Raw genomic sequence first — 27,474 nt, 5'->3', positions numbered from 1 at the left:
GACATTATTATGTAGTATCCACTCTGTAAAGTTACTGTGGGAATTAGTAAGAACATTTAGAATGAAGGTTAGCATATAGGCAAAGCTCAATAATCATAATATTTACTGTTGTTATCAATGGGTTTGACTGCTCTCCTTTGCTATCCTTATGAGATTTTGGAGGCAGGGCAGAGAGAAGGTCTTATTCATCTCTGAACCCTAGAGGTTCGTAGACAGCCTTGATACCCAGCTGATACTCAGGCTCAGAAGAATTTTTTCGGATGAGTGACTGTAGGAGTGGCAGGGGCCAAGGACAAGAGCGATCCTTGAGCCAACAAACAGACTGCTCCTTACCCCTCCATCTGCCTGGCCATCTCTTGGGGCCACGTAGTACTATGCTGTTATTGTTCAAAACCGGCCAAAGTGTCCTGGTGCTGGCTGCCAGCATCCTAGTCCTCAAACAGCCGCCAGAGAGGTGTGGTCACTGCTGCGTGGGTTGACAGCATCATGGAAACCGCCCTGGGGGTTCTGCTCCTCTGGGGCTGGTACAGATGGAACCTGTGCTCCTGGCTAAGGTAGGGCTTGGCGTTTCTGCAGCTGCAGTTCTGCCTGGGGCCCCCAATAGAGCAATGAGCGTGACGCATTTGACTTCCTACCTAGTCTCTCCTGCTTCTCAGCACGGACGCTTCCTCATGGATGTCAGACTTTGAATTTCTTATCATGTTGTTTATATCTAATAAGTGACTCGCCCTGTTTTTTTAAAAGTCAGCTTTTAAAAATACTGTGTTTGAACATCTGTCAAGGGCTGGGGATTAGCTGAATAGGCACTGGATGCCAGGATATTATATTCTCTCTTATCCTTTATACTGTAATTATCTTGATCCTCAAACAACTCAGCACCAGTTACAACCACTTTCGCAGACTTGTTGTTGCTGCAAATTCAAAAAATTATTTTATTTGAATCTAAATTAAACTGATATGTAACAAGGTTTTTTTTTTCATGCTAAGTCTCAAAAAACAGTATCTGCAGATGATTAAAAAACAGTAAAACATGGACAATTTCAAAGTTTATTTCAAGAATAAACTCATGAAAATTCATCTAATTATGCAGCAGTGTACCAAAAATAATCTTTTCCAAGCCTAAATTTGTTTAACAAAACACACAGTCAGCTAAGCCAAATGAAAGCAAACGTGTGTTTATGCCACAGTCACCCCCTCCCCCGGGTGCTCAAGTGGGCACGAGGGCTTGGCAGGGTTCAGAAGCCTGTTAGAGGTGTTCATGTGCTGAGCTGGGCTTGTCATTGTCTCCAGTGAGGGGCACTTGGCATCCAGTGGTCACAGAGATGCAGCCTGTTGTGGGTGGTTTCTGTTACGGGCTGTGTGCAAAGCTGGGGTGTGGGAACTTGAAGGATTTACTCTTAGGAACTTGGGGGGAGCAGGGGATGCTACGTAAACGTCATGCGCTCGAATGCATGCACACTCAGGCTGTGTCTGCCCCTATTCACATTACCAGTGTTGCTGTGGTCGTGCAGACGCTAAGTCGTGCCTGATTCTTTGCGGTCCCATGGACTGCGACACTCCAGGCTTTCCGGCCCTTCGGCTACCAAGTGTTGAGTTCTTGTGCTGGATCAGGTATTTCTTCAAGGATCTTACATATGTTTTATCAACTGATCCAAGGAACAAAACCGGGAGCTGGTTGTAGATATAGACACTGAGGAACAAAGGTAAATCATCCACCTAAGATCACACAAGTTTCAATATTTGGCTGAACTGAGATGGAAACTGTCTGCCTTCTAGAGCCATGTTCTTATCTGTTATATCATACCATGTCAGTTCAGCCCTGGGTCAGCCTCTTTGGGGAATCCATGGGAATCCCAGTTCTCCCACCTCAGACAAGTTCTTCATTACTCTCAGCATCTCAATATACTCATAAAACTTAGGGCATAGTAAAAATTCAAAAAGTCATAAAATAGTATTATTCCATTAGACCGTGCATCCACAGACGGCAGAAATGTGCCTGTTTTATTCATAATTATATCCTTTGTCTCTCCCATAATAGTAACTCTTCCAGTGTTTGGCATATAATGTTCATTAAGGTGTGAGAAATGAAAGAATAAAAGTTGTGTCCTTCCTATATGTCGTCTGCAGTCTATTTGGGAAGTGAAAACTAGCCAGTATGAGCAAAAGAGAGAACAAAATGCCACTGAATATATCTTCAAGGGGATGTCAATGACCTGCCAGGTGACTTATTGATAGTGTTACTTTGAAATTGTACCTCGCTGAGTATTAGGTGTTTGTTCTGGACCCTGTACCCCAAATTTCTAGCTGTGTGGTGAAAGTGAAAGTTGTGTCTGACTCTTTGCGATCCCATGGACTCTACAGTCCCTGGAGTTCTCCAAGCCGGAATACTGGAGTGTGTAGGCTTTTCCTTCTCCAGGGGATCTTCCCAACCCAGGGATTGAACCCAGATCTCCTGCATTACAGGCAGATTCTTTACCAGCTGAGCCACAGGGGGAACCCAAGAGTACTGGAGGGGGGTAGGCTATCCCTTCTCTAGCGGATCTTCCCAGCCCAGGAATCAAACCAGGGTATCCTGCATTGCAGGCGAATTCTTTACCAACTGAGCTATCAGGGAAGCCCAAGCTGTGTGGTACAAGCAAGGTTTTGAGCTTCTGAGCCTCTGTTGTCAGAGAGGGATCTTCACACTCTTACTCTGCGTTTCTCCTTGTACAGTTATAAGGATCCCCTCAAATACAGAAAGTATTGGGATATACTGTATGAAATGTCACAGCCACCATCATCTTTTGACAATAAGAATGGGGAAATGAGGCTGAACCTGCTGAAGGAAATGGCTCGAAGTTACAATCATGAAGGAGAGGCTACATTTTGCTGTAAATTAGAATGGATCCCAGGATGAGAACTAAAATCAAGGGTCTCTATCAGGTTCAGATCCTGTTTCGAGACGCCTGTAGCATTCTGGGGTTCTTACTCACTCTATCTCTTGCCACCCAGTGGCAATATTAGGCACTCACTAAATATTTTAAAAATTTAGTTCGTTTGTCTTAATTGAAACAGATGAATTGGATCTAATGGAATGGAATGGATTTGAAACCTAATAAAACCCACCTCCCTGCAACCCAAATAAAATAGAATCCCCAAATCAGCTATCTTCACAGGTTCCATGGCCTGTCCCACCACTGTGCCTTTTCTCTAACTGAAGCAGAGGACAGGAGGAAGGAGCCCAGCTGCTGGAAAAGTGCTTGAACACCCAGGAGGAAGGGACCTGGGACTTGCAGGGAAGCAGGAAGGTCCCACATCCCTCAAATTACTTGAAACATTCGTTCCAAAATTGGCTTTTAATAATCAGGGGTCTTTTATCTCAGCATTCATGTATTAATTTATCAAATACTTTTAATACTGCTGAGTATCTGGCACTGTGGTAGTCCCTGGGTCACTAGGCTTTTTAAAAATTTCTGTTACCTTGCACAAGTCTCTTAAATTTTATGATCCTCCGTTTATTTCTCTGCAAAATCGACATCATTGTCTGCTTTCCAGAGTTGGTAGGAGGATCGACTGAGATTAGAATGCTTAGCACACTACCTGACATACAGTGACTATAGTAAAAGAAATAGTAGTTAAAGAATTAAAGATAAAAAAGAAAGATCTTTGGATCTAATAGTTGGATAAGTCATAGGACAAACTAAATTATAGTTGGAAGTTGAAAGCAATGCACACATGTGGCAAAACACAGACCTGATCGAGGTACTTACTTCACTGCTCAAAAGCTTTCCCCTGCCCGCTCTTCCATACCCATTGAGCCCAGTCTCCTGGGGGCCTCGTTGCTCTCCAGACCCACCTCTCATAGCCCCTAACCTTGTCCCCATTATGTGCCCCCTCTTATGCCACACATGAATGTGATTGGTTAGTTTCTAAAGAGACTGTATTCTTTCAGGGCTTCCTGCTACTTGGAAAAGCCCCAGTAATGTGGCAAGACCTCGCTAATGTCAGCCCCTCTGCAAGACCTTGTCCTCTTGTCCTGGCTGAAGTTTGTTCCCTCTTCTCTTCCCTACAGAACTTGGACAGACAGTTGATGTGAAATACATTTTGTGGCCAGCTTTCCAGTAGACCACGAGCTCCTCAAGGTAAGAGTATTCTTCTCTGATCCTTGTGTCTGCAGGGTCGAGACCAATGCTAGACTTAGTGGCCTTTGGTGATATGAACAGGATTGAGGAGTTAAGCAGACAGGCAGGAAGAAAACAAGAGATTCTGGACAGCAGTTCCCAAAGGTGGAGTTGAGCCCAGGGATTAGCTATTAAGACTCATCTGAAGAAATTCTGAAACAACACAAAATCCATAAACATTTCTACCCTTCTGAGATTCTGATCATAGGTGGGGCCCAGGAAAAGATGGATTTATCTCTAAGCTGCTGCTGCTGCAGCTAAGTTGCTTCAGTCAAGTCCAACTCTGTGCGACCCCACAGATGGCAGCCCACCAGGCTCCCCCGTCCTTGGGATTCTCCAGGCAAGAACACTGGAGTGGGTTGCCATTTCCTTCTTCAATGCATGAAAGTGAAAAGTGAAAGTGAAGTCGCTTAGTCGTGTCCGACTCTTAGTGACCCCATGGACTGCAGCCTACCAGGCTCCTCTGTCCATGGGACTTTCCAGGCAAGAGTACTGGAGTGAGTTGCCATTGCCTTACTGAAGCCTAAACTTTGGGATCTTTACCTTCTAGGCACAGTCCCTTCCAGGGTCCTGAGAGGAGCTCCAGCAATTTCTTATTATTCATTTTATATTTTTAAAAGAGTGTCCTCTACATGGAATGACCTCAAGCCCCACAAAACCTGGACCAACCTCTGGCCCCAAGATCTGGAGTTTTAATAAGCTTGGCATGTGATTCCCACATACCAAGAGAACTGGGGATCACTTGTTGCTCAAAGTGCAATTCACAGACCAGAATTATTAGCATCATGGATGAGCATGTTCAAAATGCAGAGTCTCAGCCCTCCTGTCAGACCCACTGGATCTGAGTCTCCATTTTCTCTGGATCTCTGCGCTGACTCACATGAAAAATATCACATTCAAAATAAAGTTTGTGAAGTGCTGCCTTAGCAGTTTCTCTGAGTGAAAAAGTATTTCCAGCTGTGAGATCAAGGAGGTCTTCCTCGAGGAGATGATCTCTGATGAGGCCCTAACGTAGAGGCAGTGTTTAGGTATAAGGAAGGAAGTGTATTCTTCCAGAGGGAGCAGCATCAGGAGATTCAGGGACATGGGAAGGATGAGGACATGCACAACTAGTCCAGGACCTTTTGGCTGGAATTAGACAAGAACAATAGTAGTTAAGCTGTCTGGAGTGGGAATAAGGGAGGCAGGCAGGCCACGGAGGCACACATGTGTTGGGTTGATGTGAGGCCTTTGTATTTTGGTGCAAAGATATGAGAGAACAAGCTGCAAAATCAAAATTTCCCTTGGGAGAGGGCAGAGGGCACTGATATTCATTCATGCTCAAGTGTAGATTATTGATGTCCAAGCCTTTCCAGAAAGAAGTAAAAGAAGGGCTAGGAAGACAGGAGAAAGGGCTGAGAGACAATTCTGGAAGGCACACATATTTTTTCCTACCCTGGAGAGATGGTGAAAGTCTCAGTACTGTTCCCACATTGGGAACTCCATGAATATTGGCTGATTGTGGTTTAAAGCGGGGTGAAAGCTGGTGTGGTCTAGTGATGAACTCCTCATCACTCCCCACTCCCTTCAGGCTCCATCCTTGCAGCTTCCTCTATTTCACTCGTGTGTGTGTGTGTGTGTGTGTGTGTGTGTGTGTGTGTGTGTGTGTGTATGTTAGTCACTCAGTCTCAGTCGTGCCTTGCAGACTCTTTGCAATTCTATGGACTGTAGCTGCCAGGCCCCTCTGTCCATGGAGTTCTTCAGGCAAGAATACTGGAGTGGGTTGCCGTTTCCTTCTCCAGGGGATCTTCTCGACCCAGGCATCGAACATGGGTCTCCTGCATTGTGTGCAGATGCTTTACCCTCTGAGCCACCAGGGAAGCCCATATTAAGGGGGATAATATAGTAAAATACCAGGAACATATTAGGATCTGAAAAAGTGCATGTAATCTTTTGAACTTGGAGTCAGAGCTCATGGTCCACTCATATTTCTACCATGAACCTGGTTCAAGTTCTAACACAGAGTAGGTTTTCAATGAATGCTCAGTGGAAAAAAAGGTCACAATACCAGCTAATGGGAAACTCTTTATCACTTGGCCTTAAGGGTTCTGTCAAGGGTTTTGATACCATACACACTTTAACAACATACCCCAATAGCAATTTAATGAGCCCTTAACTCTGTCAATCACTGTGCTAAGCATTTTACATTTGTTATTTCATCAAATAACATCTGACTCCATTGTGTAGATGAGAAAGGGAGACCTAGAGATGCTGAGCATCTTGTTCAAAGTCCCATTGTTATTAAGGGGAAGAGCTAGAGATAGAACAACTGAGCACAATTCTGAGATCAAAGCACCTCTCAACTGTAAAATTTCTGATCGGCAGAACAGGTTCCACCAGGAAATGTGTGGCTTCTCCCCACCCCAACCTCACCTTATGCAAATGCTAGGGAGAGTCAATATCACCCTACTCCTGATGGGACTGTAGGCTCACAGAGTTAGAGACAGAAAAGATTAGGTAATGAAGTGTTGATGAGGTTCAGTTCTGCAGTCTTATAGATGCTGTCATGCAGGCCCAGAGAGGCTTCTTGACTTACTCAAGGTAACACAGCATGAGAGTGATAGGCTCCATGTAAGGGTTCTTGGCTCTCATGATATGGTTCTTACATTAAGACACAAACAAACATTAAGAAAAACAAGTTGTCTTCTATTACTCTACCTTCACTTTTTTGAAACCTTCTCCCTGTACCAACTTTCTCCTTCTCTCTCTTTCTTAAAATTCATTACTTATTGGCTTAACAAATATTTATTCAGGCATGTAGTGAAGTAAGTTAGATTCAGAGAAGAGACAGGAATTTAGGGATAAATAAAAGTTGAGGAGCAAGAAAGAAAAAAGAAAAAGAAAGGAACATTTAAAAAAAGGAGCAGCAAAAGTAGAAAGAAAGCAAGTGGGGAAAGGAAAGGGACAGAGAGGAAGGAAATAAAGAGAAAATATTAACTGAGTACACTCTTCTAAGCATGTTACATGTATTTATTTAAACTAAACAGAAACCCTATGAGGGGTCACTTTCATTATCCCCATTTTACAGCTGAGGCACTTTGTGGCACAGAGACCTTAAATAAATTGCTCAAAGACAGATAGCTTGAAGGTGGCAAGGCCAACACATAAACCAAGCAGGTTTGGCTCCAGAGACCTTGCTGGGGCCCACGAAGTGTTTTTGTTGACATATCCTTCAATTGCCCTGATGGCCACTGGAAGGGAAGTAGAGGCCAAAGGTAGGCACGACAGTGTTCCTGAGAGTCATATCATCTTTCTCCATAGTTATTTTCTGGAGAAACATCCTCACATGATTTGTCATGAACCATCAGCCCCAGGGCACGAAGAGAGGCCTGCACTGCTCATGGGTCAGTGGACAGAGCAGCTGGAACAGGGAAAGGTTATGTGACTTAGAGCCGGAGAGCAGAGACTTAGCTGAGTGCCTGCCACTCTCTAGCTGTGACATATGACGAGTCAATTCACCTCTTCAGCTACATGGTTCCCCTTCTGGAGGATGGGAATAATAGTCAGATCTACTTAGGTAGTTTATAAAATCAAAAGGCAAACCCAAAACAAGTCAAACATAGCCATCAACCCTCCTCTGCTTATTTTTGTGCAGATGTCTGTTTAAAACGAAAGAAATTGTGTGGGAGGCTGGTTGTTAGGAAGAGGATGACAGAGAGCACCCAAAGAGGAAGAAAGGCTTAGGAGATGAGCTCTCTGTGGATAACACTAAGGGAATGGAATGTTTGGGAAGAACTGGAAAGGGCCCAGGTGATATTTAATTGTCTCTGGAATAAACAAATGGTTATAGTCATTCATTCATTCAATAAATATTTATTAAATGTATCCCATGTATCCCATGTATCCCAGTCCCAGCACTAGACACTGGGGTACAGTGGTTTGAAGAATGAATATCATCCTGATTTTCATAGCGCTTGCTGTCTGCAGAGTCAGACACTGAACAAATACACACAGAATTTAAACACATTATTGCAAATGGTGACATGTGCTGTGAGGCAAAGAAGAATTTTCTGTAAGAGAGAAAAACAGCATTGGGCTGGTGGGGACACACTAGAAGACTAGATAACCTACCTTCCCTGTTTTCCCTCACCACCCTCCCTCCCACCACCCACCAATAGCTATTCAAAAGATTACAGGCCTCTTCTCCCTACAGGTTTGTATTATCTTGGCTCAGTGAGTATCTTAGTCTATTCAGGCTGCTTTAACAAAATGTCATAAATTGAAGTAGCTTATAAACAATGAATATTTAGTTCTCACATTTCTGGAGGGTAGGAAGTCCAAGAGCCTAGTGTTGGCAGATTCAGGAGCCAACTCCTTATTGATGACATGGGGAAACCATGTCTTCTCACTGTAACCTCCCATGGGGAAAGCTGCAAGGGAGCTTTCTCGGGCCTCTGTTATAAGGGTACTAATCCCATTCATGAGGCTCTGTCCTCATGACCTCAGCTCCCAAAGGTCCCACCTCTTAATACCATCCCTTTGTGGGTTAGGATTTCATCATGTGAACTTGGGAGACACAGACATTCAGACCATAGCAATGATTTCAATATGTGAATTTGGGGGACACACAATTTAGACCATAGCAATGATTTCAACATGTGAATTTGGGGGACACACACATTTAGACCATAGCAATGAGCAGTCTTTTGAATGCCAACAAAAATATGTGCACGTGTCCCCAGGTGGCAGGCTGCTTTCATCAGCAGCCTTCTTTGATGGGCTTCCTGCATATCATTATCATTTCTACTTCTACAGATTAAAAAGAAAATCACAAAAGTACAATGACTTGTCTAAGAAGACACAGCCAGTAAGACCGCACTAGGGGTGAGGAAGCATGTTCTCAGGGAGGGTGACTTGAGAGATCCTGACGGTATGGAGAAAGAAGGCAGAGGGCAAGCTTGATTCAGAATCGGTCAGACTTCCAGGACAGGTGAAATTCTAGCCCTTTGGAAGCTAGAAACAGGGACAACAACTAGTCTCTGGAAGACCTGCGACTGCTTCCGCTGAGTGACCAGAAATAGCCCTTCAAACCCAGAGGCAGGATTTTCAGATCTTTAAACGGAGCTGTGGACAGATGTTGAGGGAGTGGCTTTTCCTAATACTCCTGTTTTTTGGGGGAGAGGGGGCCTCAGTCACCCCTATAACAGTGCAAGCCGGAGAACCGGCCTGGCTAAGTTACTCCCACACAACTGCGAAACGACACTCAAAAAGAACAGAGCGTGAAAGGGAGGCTCCAGGCAGAGGGACCTGAGCGCTGTTCCTGTGCCGGCCCCAGTCGTGAGCCGGCCTGGGGGTCAGCCCCTCGCCAGGGCGGCTTCAAAATCCTGCAGCGCCCGGCCCTGCAGTTCCCAGATGCGGACAGTAGGTGGCAGTGGGTCGTGAGAAATCTCGGTCCTCTCCGGGCCGGGGCTCTGGAGACCCAGCCGGGAGAAAAACGTGGCTGGGCTTCGGCCGCGCCGGCTAGAAACGCCCCCGGGGTGGGGCGAGCGGGCAGTCCCGGGACCCGCGCGGCTCCAGCCTCGGCCGAGGTCAGGGAGGACCTGAGAGGCAGCGCCTGGAGCCGGACATGGCGGGCTCCCTGGAGCTCCCGCTGCCCATGCGACTGTGCTCTCACGGGGGGGCCCTTGGGGACCCTGCACCCTGGTGAAGCCCTGCCCACTGCCTCCCCAGCCAGAATGTGTGCCCGGCGTGGGAATTTATTTCCTCCGCAAATAACTTTTTTTTTCAACTGAAGAAACTGCTGTTCAGAGAGGTTAAGGGATTGCTGTAGCCACAGAGGCGTCGTGGGCTGTGAGGATTAAAACCCAGTCCCGTCCGATGAGTCGGTGCTTTCTTCTACTGTACCCATACCCGGTACAGGTTCCCCTTGCCAGAACGTCTGGGTATAACGCGGGGTGGTCTCTGGAAGCGTTTAAAACCCATGGCTCAGCCGCAGTGTGGTCCAGGCCGGTTCTGACTCCACTCTGAGGTCGTGCCCAGCGAGGGGAGTCGCTGCGGTGGCCTCTGGGTGGCCTTCCGAGTGCCCCAGTTCGCTCCCCGTCCCCTAACTGCACACCAACCCCCTGTCCGGCATCCGCCCCGCCATCTCCCAGCGAGGACCCTGACAGAGCTGGCCCCTCCTCTGTCCGCCTCCTCTAATAAGTAATCCTGGGTCTCAGCCCCTCTCACAACCTCTGACATTTTAAAGCACTTTTGCTCTTGAGAATTCGTTAGATCTTTACAACCACCCGGCGAGGCTGGCGGAGCAGGGCTGTTTATATTTACAAAAGAGAAAACAGAGGCTTCGGAGAAGGGATTTGCAGCCTGTGCGTGGCTGAGCGGGTCTCGAACCCCCAGGTCTTCCCAGCGGCCTCCCTAGACCGGGCGGGAGCAGGGGTGCTGGTGAGAGAGTTCTCCCGGAGGCGAGGCCGCTCCCGCCTGTTCTTCCTCTGCCGACGGTGGGCGGGAGGGGAGCAGCGGACAAATTAATTCACGCTATCTTTACATTATGTATAATGCCGCATGATTTTATTTTGCTTCATTCCCGAAATCTTTTACAGTAATTAGTATCCGAGTAAAATATAAAAATTAATGCAATATAACACTTTAATGGTAATAATACACCATCCTGTCTAATTAATAAAATCTGTTGTTTCCAAGCACGATTATTTATTTGACAAATTGATAGCACACATCCTGTTCATACCCTCTTTCCCGGCTCCCATCCTTTCAGTTTATTGAATAAAATTGTAGCAGGAAAATAAACAGATTGTCCTCTGACCTGACAAGCAAGTGAGAAATAAACCCCTCACTCATACATCTCTAATTGTTCTCAACAATATTCTCTAACACATGTCCAAGTTGGTTAGAAATGAATCTCAATTTCCCCTTCTGTTTTTTTTTTTTTCCCCCTTAATAATTGTATTTCATTATAGGGAAAAGAGATCTCCCCGCCCCCCCCCCACCCCACCCCACCCATCCTTAGGGTAGTGTTTGTATTGGGCCAGTTGGGGAAATGAATTTTGTCACTGCATTCAGAGATTCTGACGGCTCGCTGACAGAGCGATTGCTCCAGGCTCTTCGGAGAGAGGAGGTCTGGGCTGCTCTGAGCTACTGCTGCGGAGGAACGCTGAGCCCACCTCGCAGGCAGCAAGAGAGGATCAGAAAGGAAGCAAGCAGAGAGGGAGTTTCCTGGTGTTCTGCTGGTTAACATTCCAGGTTTTCACTGCCATGGTCTGGGTTCAATCCCTGGCCAGGGAAGTGAGATCCCACAAGCAGAGTGATGGGCAAAAAGAAAAAAAAAAAAGAGAGAGAGAGAGAGAGAAAGGAAAAAAAAAGGAATAGGGAGTACACGCTGGGAGAATTGTCAAGAGGAGTTGGGAAAACAAAGCCGTGAGAAGGGTTTGGGCAGTATACTCAGGCCTGGCAATATTTGCGGGTAGGGGCTGAAAAACAACGTCCTGTGTTACTGTGTCTGGGAAACTTGGGATGAAACACTGATCTAATTACAAACCCAAACGTGTATTATTTTATGTAGCACAGGGACATTTTATATGCTGTGAAAGTATGAAAGCATTTTAAGCTATAAATAGGGACGCCAAAGCAGAGATAGAGACACACAGACAGATGGAGAGAAAGACACAGAGAAAGAGCAAGACAGAGAAAGGAAAAAAAAAGAGGCAGACTCACCATCTGAGGGTTATTTTGCAGCGTTTTTCTCTGAAAGTAACATTGTGATGTGATCTGTGTTTGGGAGAAAGCTATGTTGTACCCAGCTTTCAAGCTACATTTGCTGTAATAAAAAAGGAAAAATCTCCAAGTGTGCAAAGGGAAAGAAAGTCACCCTCTCATGGAAGCTGGCCTTAGTACTCAGGCAGAAATGTACATACCTGAACACACCCATACATGTGTGTGTGTGTGCGTGCTCTCTCTCTCTCGCTCTCTCTCACACACACACACTTACCCAATCCATGATTGGGTCTCCAGTGTCCTTTCTGCTGAAAAACTCTATGATCTGATGTGCACCAGGCACCCATGGACAAAGAAGTTTGGCGGGCTACAGTCCATGGGCTTGAGAAGAGTTGGACACAACGGAGCAACTAAGCACAGAGCACAGGCCCAACACACACACACACACACACTGCAGACACAGTGACATAGGACAAAGGCACACACACCCTGCTGAGCCCAGGCCACTGCACCAATGCACTCTCGCTCCATGGCTAAGATTTCCTAGCCCCCCTGCCCCTCTGAAGTCTCAATGTGTGTTTGTCGCTCAGTTATGTCCAACTCTTTGTGACCCTATGGACTATAGCTTGCCAAGCTCCTTTGTCCATGGCATTCTCTAGGCAAGAATACTGAAGTAGGTTGCCATTACCTTCTCCAGGAAATTTTCCCTACCCAGGGATCGAACCTGGATTTCCTTCATTGCAGGCAGTTTATTTGACTGTCTGAGCTACTAGGGAAGTCCCTGAAGTCTTAATACTCTGATCTTATTAAACCCTCTCCTACCTTTTTTTCTTGAGCTACTCTGCCACACACCCCCCCCACCATTGTCAGCTAATGAATTATCTTATAATAATTTTTAAAAGAATTTAAATAAGATTTGCTTGAGAGCATTTTCTTTTATCTCTGGAAACCCATAGATGGTTACGTCAAGCTTTTTGCCAACACCCAGTTATACAGAGGGTGATTGATAAGTGCAGTTTGAGTACTTTACCTTGTATAAAGTGCTTCCCTATGAATCGTTTCAGGGAAGGGATTACTACACCTGTTTTACAGATAAGAAATTGGTAGCTTCTTTCCAGGAGGAAACAGTTGGAGTATTTATTGAACATTGATTACTGAACACTTCTCATGAGTCAGATACTACCTACATAATTTATAGGCATTATTTCTTTTAATCCTCACAATAACTCCATTGTTCAGTTTTTTACTCCCAATATGATAGATAAGGAGACTGGTATTCAGAAGGTCTGTGTAATTTGTCCCAAATTATATAGTTAATATATGACAGGACTTGGGTGTGAACCCTCCCCTGTCTGGATTTTCCAGACAGGGGAGGGTTCCTGAAAGCCATGTTCTAGTTCCATCTCTGTTAGTTACTGAAGGAATGATCTGAACAAGTAACATTGCTGGGAAAGATTGAAGGCAGGAAGAGAAGGGGACTACAGAGGACGAGATGGTTGCATGGCATCACTGACTCAATGGACATGAGTTTGAGCAAGATCCAGGAAATGGTGACGGACAGGGAAGCCTGGGGTGCTGCAGTCCATTGGGTCACAAAGAGTCGGACACAACTGAGCAACTGAACAACAACAAAGTCTCCTCAACTAGAAAACGATTAAAATTCTCACCTCATGGGATTGACATGAAGGCTAAAGGAGACTATGGATGTAGATGTAGATATATAGGTACAGATATATATCTATAGATAAATATATATGATGCACAGCAGAGAGCCAGGCATGTGTCAAGAGTTAAAGTTCATTTTCCCCTTCAATTCTCCTTTTGTCCTTATGTCAGCCACTCTTCCAGAAACTGCCTGAAAGATAACTCAGTTGGCTGGAGCTGAACCTAGTAGCAATTCCAGGTTGCAAGCCTTGGGTTTACCATTTGAAAAATAAGGAAAGACTGGACAGCTTTTTGTGAAGACAAAATAACTTCAAGCAGGAGAGGTGAGCACAGTGCCAGGTATACATGCATATGTGCTAAATCACTTCAGTCGTGTCTGACTCTTTGCAACCCTGTGGACTGTAGCCCGCCAGGCTCCTCTGTCCATGGGATTCTCCAGGCAAGAATACTTGAGTGGGTTGCCCTGTTCTCCTCCATGGGATCTTCCCTGCCCAGGGATTGAACCCTGTCTCTTATATCTCCTGCATTGGAGTTCTTTACCACTAGTGCCACCTGCAAAGCCCCATTTGGTATACAGTTGGTGCTAAATAAATATTTGTGAAAGGGAAGAAAGGAGGAAGGAGAGGACCAGGGAAGTGGTGCCCAGGTGCTTGGAAAGGCCCTGTGCCCCACAGCTCTCGGGGCCACAGGCCCAGTCCTGCCCTGGCTCCACCCAGCATTGGGCAGGAATGTTCTAGGGGATGGTGAGTGTCCTGCAGACCTGCTCAGTGCCATCGATCAATATGCTTTATGATGGATCTAATTAAGCTCTCTAACGAGGGATCACAAGATGACAATTTATCCCAGAGCCATCACTCATTAAAATGCTATTTCAGGAGATGACATCGTTCCAGCCTTAATTGGCAGAGTTTGCGTGACTGGAATCCCTTGGGAGCAGAGATGCCCCTTGTCATTTTCTCATCACCTCCAGGGTAAGGGAGTCAGAAGGGCCCTGAGAGGCACAGGTGTTGTAACAGCTCAGGTCCCACCTCCCTTGCTCTGGTCAGCTCCCAACAGCAGGTGATGAATCTCGGAGGGAAATGCAGGCAGCCTGGGGCTCTGTGGCCCACATTCAGCCTCAGAGGCTCCTTCAGTATCTAGTCATGTAGGCTGAGGAAGTGACTGCTCCTGTTGAAGTCTCAGTTTCCCCATCTGTGAAGAAGCCATAGTGATACCTTCCCCCCCACCCCCCACCTCACAGAGTTGTTTGCACAATTAAAGGAAATCCTGGAGTGCTTTATAGAGTCATGGAAAGAACACGAACTTGGAAGTGAAAGCCTCTAGTTCAACACTTTGTTCTGTGGCCCACTAGCTGTGTGACTCTGGACAAGTTACCTAGTATCTCTGAAACCTGTTTTTTTCACGTGCATAATGAATCAATAACAGTGGCTGCTTCAACAGATTGGCGGGAAGATTGTAAGGGTTTTATATTCAGCCTGGTTTCTGAGGATACTGGGGACACAGAGCTGAAAAGCTGTAACAGTTTCCTGAGGGATCCTGTCACACCTTAGTATCTGCATAATAATATCTACACTAAGGACAAGTTACAAACCCAAAGAGGACCTGGTTAAACTATGCTGGCTATATTTAGAAGACAAAGGAGAGTGGTGGCATTTTAGCTAGACCTGGAAACAGAAGAGCTTTTTCAATTGAAGAACAGAGGAAAGGGCATCCCAGGAAGTGGGGTGGAGGGCATTCAGCTGGAGACAGTTGCAGAGAGGAGGATTTTGTGAGTGAATTAAAGCATGGCATAGTGAGTGAGAGAAAGAAGGCTAGAAGGCCAAGAAGAGGGAAGGTTTTCAAGGTCCTTGAATGCTATGTATAGGCATTTGGAGTTCAATATGAAGGTTACTGAAACCTTGCAAAGGATGAGTTTAATCAAATCTTGTGAGAGAGCTCGGACCTCAGAGGAAGAAGGCAGATTCGGGTGCTTCTACCAACAAAGGTGCCCCGGAACCTGCAGAGTGGATCTTACGTGTTCACCGTGACCTGAAAGACCAGAGCCCCAGGTGTAACGCGCCACAGCCTTCTGGGGACCACACCAGGAAACTGAAACGACAATATGACCTTGCATTTGGGACTGCTTTTCTCCCAGAGAACAAGACCAGAAGGAAACTAGGAGAAGGAAACTAAATTAGTTGAGCTGCTAGTGTGCACCAGGGATGTGGCTTTTAACTCTAATAAGACTCTCAATTATGTGTGATTGTCTCCACTTACCAACTCGAGTCTCAGAAAAGGTCGGTGGCTTTCCCGAGGTGAACAGCTAATAAGAGCAGAGCCGGGGTTTGATCCTGGTCAGCTGGTCCCAAAGCAATGCTTCTGCCACTTCTACCACATTCTCTCCCATCAAATGTTTTCACAGCCCAGACCTCTGGTTTGGACAATTTATCTCCATGTTTTCAGAGGAAGACAGACACAGAGAACTCTCCCAGAAGCCTTCTGCCCATGGACACCTTATATCAGATTGCTTTCTGAGAGAAAACAGAAATGGAATTCTGATCTGACAGCGCTGATGCTGAGGAACGTGTTTTCCTGGAACTCTGGGACAGAATGAATGGCCTGATTTCAATCTGCCTTTCCAGGAGCCATTTGCCTTTGCTTATTCCTGACTCCAAGGGCAGATGTGACCATTCTTGGCTCTTTGATTTTTGAGGGGGTAGAGGTATGGAGTGGTGCCACTTTGCTATTACATACTAAAGTCATTCCCTTAACAACAAAAAAAGTTGGGGAGCGGACTCACAATTTCCAATTCAAGTGCTTTTCCAAAAAAATAAAATATGGGAAAAACATAGTTAAAAATATCTGAAGAAAGAATGCACCCCTAAATGTGAAATTGTTCCAAAATAGGTATTTGTAATAGGTTTCAAAGTGCTCATGACAGCTACTACTTACACTGTTTAAAAAGTTGCAATTAGTACCATAAGGCTTGGATGAAGAAAACATCATATCACAGGCGTATTTATAAAACAACTTCCATCAGCCAAAGGAAAAATGGACAGAACTCTATTACAAGCTTTTTATATTTGAAGAGCAATTTCTAATAATATATCTAGAAGCCATTTCTGAAATTGACTTAGTGTGCATGATCTGGGATTAATGTTTTCTGCAAAATCACATGCTCGTTTGAACGTAAACATTTTGCACTTCCGTTCCACCTCCTGGTTCAGAAGAATGCACCTCCAATGTGTAAAATGATCTATCAAAATTAATTGTGAATGCCCTAATCCAATCAAGTCCACCTCATTAGGCAAACATTTAAATTATTAAGTTAAATAGTGGGATATTTCAATATAATCTTGTTATGCTATTTTTATGGCAGTACAAATGCTAACTACAGATGGGCTCAGCTTCCCAGCATTGCCACTATTGTTGATAGCACTTACCACTTCCATCACCAGATTTCACACCTTTATGACATCGGTCCCGTCGCTGACACTCACTTTCTCACTCCCTCATAATTACTGATGGAACACCTACTATGTGCTAAAACTTCAAAGCTAGAGAAGACCTTCAGGATTGTCTCATCACCTGTTTATGCAGATATAAGAACTGAGATTCTGAAAGGCTGGATAAGTTTTCATGAATCAGTGCATGGCAAAGCTGCATAGAGAATCCTGGCTTCCTGACTCTGCATTTATCCCTCTGCTCTCTTTTTTCACTCTCCTGAATTGCTTCCCTGTCCATCTTCCTCTCTACTTTAATTCAAATAGAAATGTAGAAATAAAATAGATCCGGTCCATGCTGAACATGTTTTGAATAATTCGTATTTTGCAAAATGACTCTTTCATCCCCCCAATTCTATATAAGATGTATTCCCAACCTGGTTGTTCTTCTCAGAGCTTTAAATAGCTTGTCCTTTCCAAATTCCTCCAGCCAGCAAACAGCTATTCATCATTCGATATTTCCTTGAAGGCCAGCCCAACGGAGACATGTTTGGAAGAAATAAGATCTGGATGTCTCAAATTCCAGCCCCTAAATTAGTCTCTGGGTATGTGTATGTTGTGGGGAGGAGGAACAAAGAGGAAACAAACAGGAACTAAAGCAGGCCTGAGGTGGAGGCAACTCTAGGGGCCAGATGCCCATACTGGGATTCAGAAAATACACAGTCCTGTCCTTCCCAGAGCCCCTCTCCCCTTCCCCTTAAGGGAGCATGTCAGGGCTCCCTGGGGATTCAGATTTCACCTCAATTATGAAGGCAGAGCTAAGGGACCTCTAGATCCTCGCCTACTCTTTGCCAGTAAGTGAAATGAAGACTTTCCCTGTGTGCTGTTCTCAGTGTCTGGCTCAAGCGTGGACACAATTCTCTTTTCCTTGCCCTTGGGGCATGACTGAGACAAAACGTTCACGTCTACCAAAGCCATTCCCAAGGGGAGCTAAGAACAGAGAGGATCATGAATCCGGATAATTCACCTTGCAGAGTTTAGCTGGTTCTCTGAACAAGGCCCCAGGGCTGCGTTATGACTTTCATGAGTCCTGGCAGGCACTTTCGCTTCCATGGGGAAAGTCTTCCATAAAGCAGTAAAAAATTTAAAAACTCAAAATTATGTTTTATGACTACGTTAATATAAAGAGGAATATATTAATATTATTAAATAAAACATTTTTTCAACCTAAAGCTTTTTTTTTTCTCCTGATTTTAGAAGAAAATATTTTCGCGAGTCCCTTCCTAATGGGCTCTGGGCTCTGATCCTACTGTAGTCAATAGACAAATTGGCATTGCCAGGCCCAAGGGCATGAGGCCCAAGGAGCAGAGGGCCTCCCACTCTGCTTCCATTTGGTGGATGAACATCAGCCCCAACATCATCAACCCGGGAGATATTGCACTTCTTTGGTTGTGAGCAAGAGAAAAGAGCTTTATCTTCAGCACTCTTATTTCCCATTTCCTGTTTAGGCAAAAACTGAAAATCATTGGTGTAGGAAGATGCCAACCTCAATCAAATTCAGGTTCTCTAAGATTATCATTGAAGGGTGATGATCTTTGTTGCTTGTCTTCTCGGTCTTATTCCTTCTGCCACCATCACACCAGTACTATGTGGAGACACATTCTTCGCATACTAAAATCAGCTCATGCGGGGTTAGAACTGTCAAAAGACCTTCCCAAGGAAAGTAAACACAGAGAATACTGTGAATTCATGATACAAAAGGGCCCATAATAACAGAGATGTTTGTAGCTATGACTCAAAAGAGGGACCTAGATAGCCTTTGTTTAAAGGGCAATAGAAATTGGAAACCTGCATATTACTGTGGGAGTATAGGTTGGTATAACCACTTTGCAGAAACATTGGCAGTATCTGTTGAAGGTGTCACATGACCCAACTTCCCTACTCCTAAGTACTCCATTGAACCATATGAAATTGCCAACATCTAGCTGTTTTTGATGTACAGAATTAGCAATTTGATTTGATTCAACCTAACATATCCATCAGAGAATGAAATGGCAACCCACTCCAGTACTCTAGCCTGGAAAATCCCATGGACGGATGAGCCTTGTAGGCTACAATCCATGGGGACACGAAGAGTCGGACACGACTGAGTGACTTCATTTTCACTCTTCACTTTCATGCACTGGAGAAGGAAATGGCAACCAATCCAATGTTCTTGCCTGGAGAATCCCAGGGATGGGGGAGCCTGGTGGGCTGCCATCTACGAGGTCACACAGACACGACTGAAACGACTTAGCAGCAGCAGCAGCAACATATATCCAAAAGACACGTGTACATACATGTATTAAAAGTCAAATGTAAGACTGATCAAGGAGGACTATTCATAGTTAGCAAGTACTGGACGCTGAAAAATTCCTCAACCAGAGCATGGATAAATAAATAATGGTTTGTTCATAGAACAGTGCATGCAGTGAGGATAAATACATCACAACTCTGTACAACAAGTTGGAGAGCTCACACAAGCACAATGCTGACTGAAAGAAGCCAAACACAAAAGGGCATATGTTGTATGATTCCCTTTACATAAAATTCAAGTGCAAACACCGCTAATCTCTGCTGTTAAAAGTCAGAAAGGTGTTTTGTAGAGAAAGGGGACTAGGTGTTGACCTAAAAGGCACTTGATGGAGGCTTTCATGAGCTGAGGACCAGTTTCATGGGCGTGTGTACTCTACATGAGTTGCACATTTCTCTATATGTACATTTCCCTTTCTTAAACAGTTTAGCTTAAAAAAGAAAAAGTAGGCTGCAGAAGGACTCAGGCAGCTGTTGGGGCAGAGACAACACCAGCTGGTTCCAGGGGCGCCTGCGCCCTGCCCTCCAGTTCTTGTTTGTGCCTTAGCAGATTTTTTGACCATTACCTAATACAGGCTCTGTGCCAACTGCTTCACAGGCTTTATCTCACTTAATCCCCAACTTAACATGATGGTGAATCCTATTATTTTTATTTTGAAAAAAAATTTATTGACATACAGTTGATTAGTAATATTAAATTCAGGTATACAGCAAAGAGTCAGCTATATGTGTATGTATTTTTTCAGACTTTTCTCCATTATAGGTTATTATAGATATTGAATATAGTTCCCTGTGCTATATAGTAAATCCTTGTTGTTTATTTTATATACAGTAGTTTATATCTGTTAATCTAATATTCCTGATTCATCCCTACCCCCCTCCCTACCCATACTATGTTTTTTAGTCTATTTCTATTTTATGAATAAATTGATTTGTATTAATTTTTAGATTCCACATATAACTGACATCATATAGTATTTGTCTTTCTCTGTTTGACCTACTTCATTCAGTATGATAACCTCTGGGTCCATCCATATTGCTGTAAATGGCAATGAAGTGAAGTGAAAGTTACTCAGTCATGTCTGACTCTTTGCGACCCCATGGACTATAGTCCATGGAATTCTCCAGGCCAGAATACTGGAGTGCATAGCCTTTCCCTTCTCCAGGGGATCTTCCCAACCCAGGTATCAAAGCCAGATCTGCACTGCAGGCCGATTCTTTACCAGATGAGCCACAAGGAAGCCCATAAATGGCAATAGCTCATCCTATTTTATGACTGAGTAATATTTCATTGTATATGTATACCACATCTTCTTTATCCATTCATCTGTTGAGGAGACTTAGGTTGCTTCCTTGCCTTGGTTATTATATATGTGTGTGTGTGTGTGTGTGTGTGTATATATATACACATATATATATACACACATATATACTATATATATAGTATATGTATATACTGGAGTGCATTTTGAACTAGTGCATTTTTGAACTAAAAATTTTTGTTTTTTTCAGATATATGCTCAGTAGTGGGATTGCTAGACCATATGGTAGCTCTATTTTTAGTTTTTTAAGGACTCTTCAAATAATTTTCCATAGTGGCTGCACCAGTTTACATTCGAGTTGGGTCCTATTCTTATCCCTATCTGATGGAGGGAGAAAATGGGGGAAATGATTTTTGGAGAACCTAAACGACTCACCTAAATGCATACAACTTTAAGAGAGTGAACAGAAACCAGTATCTAGTGCTAGGACTGTGTTCCTCCCAAGCCCTCGCTTGATGTCCACACTCCAGAATCAAAGCAATCAAGATCACCCCAGACAACTGAACATTGCAGCTCCTTTTGATTTGGGTCCAGATTCTGCCTCCCTGGACCTTTTCTCTCTGTTCCCTGTTCTTGTCCTGACCAGCATCATGGATACCCACAAACCTGTAAGATCCCTCAGAAGGGGCCAGGGCCATGCAGTTGGGGAGGTGACTTACCTGATATAGCAGAGATGTGGTTTCCCCATGGCTGCCTGTTAAGCCAGGCCCAGCCAGCCCCTAGGGCCACAAAAACCCTGTGGTTTACGCCACGGACATACCAGCTCCACCTTATCGTGCTTATGTTCTACTTTGACTTCAGTTGTGAGTGTACCTTTAAATGTATCTGTGTTGGTTTATGCGAAAATATAATGTATGGAAAATTATGTAGCTGTGGGCCACAGCAAAGGCAAATTCAGCTTTTGCCTTTGCTGACCACAAACTCAACCTTGCCTGGGCCCAGGTCTTCCCACAGCCCTGTTCCTGTTCCCTGTGAGTGTGGGAAGGAGTGCCGAGAAGAAAGGCAGGAAAGAGCACTTCCTGAGTGGACCGTGGATCCATTTACGAACTCTTTTCCTTTAATACATGCAACACCCCTAAGATTTGGGTATCATTACCCTCATATTATTGCTGAGGAGTCTCAGGGAGGTTCACTGTGAGGGCTGCATCCCTGGCATGGGATGGGGTGGCAGGTAGAACAAATGGACGATCATTCAGGGCAGCCAGAACCCATCCTCTCTCATGGTCCGTATTCAACATTCCCAGAGTCCTTGCACTGGGTGTGGACACAGAGAGATCACTGTCTGCTCTTGGTGACATTAGCAAGGCACGTGCTAGAGGCAAACATGTGGGAGCCAGGACCTCCCATGAGGGGTAATGAAAGTGAGATATTAGCAGGTAGCAGTTCTGGTTCCAGCTTGGTGACTCACTCCATGTGGCCTTGGAAAAATGACATCCCCCCACCCCGGCCTAGACTTTCCCATCTGGGCAATGAAGGAATGGGATGTGTGGATGTCTGCTGGCTTTCCCAGTTCTAGTCTTCTGGCGTCTGTGAGGAGGTGCTCTTGAACCTAAATCCTGAGATAGTAGTACCACCAGCGAAGTATTCTAACTTTCCCCCAGAATGGGAAAAGCAGGAAGGAACTTGCCTCCTTGGTCTCTGGGTCTCTGGGGGCCTGAGTAACAGAGACAATCACAGCTCTGATCTAGTAGGGATGGGAGTCATGCAGGTCCATGGGGCAGCTGCATGCTCTGTAGGTTAAAGCCCACAAAAGGCATGGGGTACTAGGTAGTCAGAGGAAGGATCAAGAAGCTGGGTCCTGAAAGGGAAATTAAAACAGCACCAGAATCATGCCCATTTGCTGCCACTTCCTACTTTATGTACACAACTCCTGGACCCCATGCACCCCAGCTTATAACTCAGGGGTTCTGACTCTAGAATTCATGCCCTTTATGCTGTTTGCAAAATGATACTTATAAATACATTATGAGCATGTTTCTGAGTTATGAGACAAGAAGCTTTCATTAGATCCTGAAAGAGCTTAGACATACCCCCCCCGCCCCCCACACACACACTCTTAAGAACTTCTCTTCCAGTTCAAACATATCTCTTCTTCACTCCCCCCACCGCTTCCCCTTATACAGGCTCTCATCATGGGTGTCCTGGATTATCACAATCACTTTCTACCAGGCTTTGCCTCCAGCCTCCTCTTTTTCCAATTCTGTTTCCACAGAACCTGCAATTCCCTCCCCTTCCTCAAATTCAGCTTTATCAGCCTTCCTTGACTTTGCATTGTCTGTAAAGTTCAGAGTGTTTAGCTCAGCCCACAAGGTTCTTCTGAATGTGAGCCCTGATTTCTTCTCCAGCCTCACCTCCTGATTATCCCCCTCCTGGTGCCCACTTAGCTGTAGTCATGTCCTATGATACTCAGCTCTACAGCTTGCATATTCTATTCTCTCTGGTGAAATTCCCTGCCCCTTAATTTGTTGAACTCTGAAGATGTAAATACCTTGAGAAAAGGCTTAGTCTGTTTCATTCATTGCAATATTCCAACACACAGCGAGCGTCTGGCACAGGCAACATTTAGTAAATATTTGCTGTGAACAAATAATTGACTGAATGAATCCTTCACGATCTAGACCAAGAGTTCCCACCTCTTGAAGTTTCCTCTGCCCTCATGGTGGTGGTGGTCATTCTGTTGAATTCATATCTCACTGTACTACAACTATTTTTGCTTTATATGTGACATTATTAGGTGACAGTTTATTTGTCATTGTTATATGTCACTGGGCTGTAAACTCTAACTTCACAGACCCAGTTTGATTATTTTTTATATCTGCAGTACCCAGACCAGGGCTTGGCACCTACCAGTTGCTCTACAACAAAGGTCTCTTAAGTGGTTGGGAAAATGAATGAATGCCTACTCAAACTCAAATGCAAGCCAATCTTTGCCCATCAAAATCCTATTCATTCATTGAGGTCTGTCTCAAATACTTCTTCCTTCCTGTTTACGTTCTTTCCCTTGGCCCCAATTTGATATGATTTCCAGGCTCTCTAAGTTTCCCTGGCGTTTTGTCCAACTCTCTCTCGTGGACTAATTTCATCCTCCCTACTGCTAGGAACTTATCAGGAAGCTCTCCTTTACTATTCTGCACACTCCTGAACCCTGGAGCGGCATTTGTCATGTCCTGTATCTACCCACACCCTTGCCTGCTAACCCAGACCTAGCACAATTCTCAGTGCTATGATATAGTACATACATGGATTTGTTGTTAACCTGAATTGCATTTTCCCACTTTTTGGTTGGATCTATAATTTCTTCTCCTTGGACATGTGATAGCTTCTACTTTTTACAAAACCTTGCTCTACAGAGAAGAAAGATAAAGACTTGCTGGCCAGTGTGGAAGCTTCAGGGGAGCATTCAGCTCTTTGCGTCCTTCCGATACACACACCTCCAACCAAAACTGCTCAGAGGAGGGCCAGCCAAACCCCCCAGGAAAACTGACACAGCCAGGCATTCACACTTCAGGAAAAATAAAAATGCAGAACAGGGGAAAAAAAATCATTATGGGCTGGAGCCATCACACAGTGAGAAGCACTAATTATTCTGTGTAGCCTGAGTTTTTCTTAGTAGGCAAACTCTTTTGAATATTAACAAATATTTATTTAGGAATTAATAATTGACATCTATTAAAGCATAATTTATGGAGAGTGAATTCCTCTTGGTTTGGGTTTCCACTGCTGGGTTACATCTGGCTCTTCCAGGAGTGACTCTTTTCTTTTGTTAGAAGCAAGATGCAGGGGGAGAGCCTGAGCTGGGAACAGGCATGTGCTTCAGTGGCCTCACAGAACAAAGTGCAGTAAGAGGGTGCTGGGTGGGGGCGCAGCTCTGACACTGCACTCCTGTCTATGTGGTCTTGGGAGAGTCCCCGCCCTCCAGAGCTTCCCTTCCAAGGCTAAGAAACAGTCATCTTTATGCCTACCTTGATTTAGGGGGATGTGCTTGGTTGCAAGTAAAGGAAATTACATTGGGTTGGCCTGAGCAATGAAGGGGTAAGCAACTGGATCGTCTCCTGAGGCCCTGCCCAGGGATATGGCTGGGCCTCAGGAGCCCCTGGGACCCAGGGCTGGTAAGCTCTCAGCTCACTCTCTGGCTCTCACCTCCGCTCTTCTTCGTGAACCTGCTGTTCGCATCTCTTCTTTGGACTCCATGACAAAAGCTGCCTCCCTGCAGCCCCTGAGCTTTCCTGACACAGGTGATGTCATAGCAGACAATATGAATATCCCATTTTGTCCCCATTTCTTCTTGTTCTGAGTAGTACTGGCTGCTTAGTGGAGAGAATCCTGTCATACAACCAACCATGGACAAGGGCACAGGGTCATGTTTACTAAATCGCCTTCCAGGTACCACTATTCATTCATTCATTCAGCCACCATTGAGTGGGACCCCACTGTGTGCCAGGCACTTTCTGGGTGCTGAGCTGTGAATGAGATAGAGGGGTATGTGGATCAGAGAGGTCACTCTTGTCCCTGAGAACAGGTTGTTCCAAGAGAAGCAGCATTGGCAGAGAATCAACAGGAAACCACTCACTCATCTTACTCTGAGAGGCCGTGTGAAAAGCACAATGAAAGCTCTAAGTTTTTATACAATTTTAAGAGATTATTATGTTAGTCATTTGGGGGAAAAACTAATAAGTTGGAAAAAGTGGAAATGGAAGAAGGGAGAGAGAAAGCAAAAGAAAAAGAAAGCAATGGAAACAACAGGGAGGTCAAGTTTAGACCAACATAAGAATTGTTTTTACAATTGGAGGCTTTGAAAATTAAAATGAACAGTGGTGAGCTCTCCATCACTCAGAAGTATTCAAGCCCAAACTAGATGACCTCTAGTCAGGACTGATTTAAAGATCATTCATAAACAGGGCAAAACATGGATCAGATGACTGGAAGGTGCTATCCCATTCCACAGTTTTGGAAACTGATTTACATAGTCAAATTCAAGATCTTAGGAGATGTCACACCTCTGGTCTCCAAGGAGAGAGGCTACTTATCACCTCCCCAAGACAAGAGCTTACACCTCATTTTAATGTTAAATAAAAACAGCATTTCATCTCCTCTGGAATGCAAAACTGTGAATTTGAGTGAAATATGCAGTTTTCATTATGTTAAAAGATCTACTCATTACAATCAGGATAAGAGGATGTGAATAAGACAAATTGATCACCACTTTAAATGTATTAATCAGCTTGCAACTCTTGTCACCAGTCAAAACAGAACAGCCAGACATTTATTCTGTCTCAGTTGTGTTTTAGAGCCCATCCCAGGGGGTCGCAGAATCAGTGAGCCTCCCTATGCCTTTTACAGGCAAGCAATCTCAACACGTTGCAAAAGTTCTTGCATGCTTACAATTACATAGGTTTACTCATTCTGTGAATGTTTACTGAGCACATACTATGAGCCAGGCAATGTGTAAGGCTTTGGAGATGTGATCATAAGTCAAAACTGGTCCTTGCCCTCTGCATTCTCATGGTTTGGCCAGGAGGCAGATGTGCAAGCAAGCAAGCACAATAAAGAGTGTGTGCTTAGTTTCTTAGTCATATCCAGCTCTTTGCAACCCTGTGGACAATAGCCCACCAAGCTCCTCTGTCCATGGGAATTTTCAGGCGAGGATACTGGAGTGAGTTACCATTTCTCCCTCCAGGGTCTCTTCCCAACCCAGGGATCGAAGCCATTTCTCCTGTGTCTCCAGCATTGCAGGCGGATTCTTTACCGCTGAGCTACCGGGGAAGCCCATTGGAGTTGCAATGAAGAGGCTCAAATACTAAGTTCAGGAAGGACGTGCCTTCTTCTAATCTGGTAGTGGAAACTTGGGCTGATGTCTTTGTGGCTGAACTACCGCAGGCAGCCCAAAGGAAAGCCATGAACCTGCTGTCAATCCCTCCTAGGCAGTGCCTTAATTCCCTATCTGTCCCTGACATAACAGCCCTTGGAGCTCTGTGGGCTAAGAGGCAGGTCAGGCCAGAATCTAGGATCATCAGGCACAGAGAGGGGAGTTGGTAGAAGGATTTATTCAAACAGTAGGAAGAAGGCCACTCTCCCAGAAAGTGAGATTCTGGGGGGAAATTGGACTGTGAAGAAGTCCAGCGTTTGGGCTGGATTAAGCACTGGCAGCATTCCCAGCCCTGAAACAGTCTCCCTTCTCAGAGAACACAATATCAATTCAAGGATTTGGGTGCAAGGGGACTTCCCAGGTGGTGCTAGTAGTAAAGAACCCACCTGCCAGTGGAGGAGATGCAAGAGATCTGAATGTGTTCCCTAGGTTGGGAAGATCTCCTGGAAGAGAGCATGGCAACCCACTCCAGTATTCTTGCCTGGAGATTCCCATGGACAGAGGAGCCTGATGGGCTATATAGTCCATTGGGTCGCAAAGAATCAGACATGACTGAAGTGACTTAGCACAGACACAGCATGAACCCTGAGCAGAGCCACTTGCCAAGCCTGGAGCAGGAGGTGGCAGCATGGCTGGAGTCAGAGCATGCCAAAAACTAGGCTCCCTGTTCGACACCGGCACATTCAATGTCCCTGGCCTGAGAACAGAGTGGGAAGGCAGAGCTGAAATGTATGGGTAACTAACCCTACCCTGGGGATAGTAAGAGCTTCAGAAACATAAAACCTGACTTTTCACCTCATCCTTTCCTCCTTCTAGTCAAGGCCAATGTTCAGAAGAGTGTCTAAAGCATGAGAAGCCTGGTATCTATCTACATGAATTGAAACACTTCAGATTGGGGCTGCGGACTTAGGTATCAGTGGGAAAGTCGGGTAGGGGGATGGAATCCAGAAAAGGGGAGGATCCCAGGAGATTCCTTTAGC

This window comes from Ovis canadensis, chromosome 15 (genome assembly GCF_042477335.2).
Source record: "Ovis canadensis isolate MfBH-ARS-UI-01 breed Bighorn chromosome 15, ARS-UI_OviCan_v2, whole genome shotgun sequence".
NCBI lineage: Eukaryota > Metazoa > Chordata > Mammalia > Artiodactyla > Bovidae > Ovis > Ovis canadensis.
This window is presented reverse-complemented; position numbering follows the sequence as displayed.